This window comes from Myotis brandtii, unplaced genomic scaffold, assembly GCF_000412655.1.
Source record: "Myotis brandtii unplaced genomic scaffold, ASM41265v1 scaffold143, whole genome shotgun sequence".
Taxonomy (NCBI): Eukaryota; Metazoa; Chordata; class Mammalia; order Chiroptera; family Vespertilionidae; genus Myotis; species Myotis brandtii.
Genome location: NW_005355115.1, coordinates 3170253 through 3170984, shown reverse-complemented (window position 1 = coordinate 3170984; position 732 = coordinate 3170253). Strand labels below are relative to the sequence as shown.

Below are 732 nucleotides of genomic sequence, written 5' to 3'. Positions count from 1 at the left end.
ATCCTTATGCCGGCTCTCCTCCGCGCCCTACCCGATGCCCCACTTTCCCCTTCCTCCTTTTCATGGTACCCCCCTCCCTTTACTTGCAAACCCTAAGCCTCTGGGCCAGCTTGCAGACGGAGACTGTGGTGGGGGAGGGGGCACGGGTCCCACCTCAAATGGGTGGGGGTAGGAGGTCTCCTGTAGTTACAGACCGGCCCTCCCCTGCCACGCGAAATGTGGGAGCCCAGGAGGGTCCTCTCTCCCGGAGGTCGCCTCACCGACTCCTGGTCCCCAGGCACTCGCCGTTCCCGCAGGCTCCCGCGCTGTCTGAGCCGGTCGTTAGGGACGCAGCACGTTTCCAGGGGGCGGGTCCAGGGCCGGTGTGCACACGTGCGTGTCCCCCGCGCGCGCAGTCTCCACCCGGCGCCTGGCTGGCGCGCAGGGCTGCCTTTTGCTGGTTGTCATTATGCGCCGAGGCACTGGGTTGACGCAAGGAGGTTTCTGGCTAACGCGCAGTGTGCGGCCACTGTGCAGGCAGAGGGAACTGTGGCCCTGCGGCATGCTCTGTGCTTCTGGGGGACATGTTTAGGAGCGGGTGGGCTTTTGTGGGGGAAGGTGAGGAGTGGGAGCCCCGGGCAGGGCTCCTGGACCGCAGTGCCCTTCGTTTTTGGTACCTTTTGTGTAGAAATGGGGTGGGGGTGGCGGGAGTTAGGCAGGAGAAGCATCAGCAGTCAGAACCTTCTGGAAGAT

General features: G+C 64.3%; 1 protein-coding gene across 2 annotated transcripts in view; it reads right to left on the bottom strand.

Moving 5' to 3' along the window:
• TCTE1 (t-complex-associated-testis-expressed 1) overlaps nucleotides 1-344 on the bottom strand; it is a 16797-nt gene extending 16453 nt beyond the window's left edge. The window contains exon 1 of one of the 2 annotated variants that reach the window (XM_005860952.2): nucleotides 261-344. The gene's annotated coding sequence lies outside the window, so the exon portion shown is untranslated. Of the gene's footprint in view, nucleotides 1-153; nucleotides 223-260 lie in introns of those variants that run through there. The other variant, XM_005860953.2, reaches the window with a different exon arrangement.
• Nucleotides 345-732: the final 388 nt, after the last annotated feature.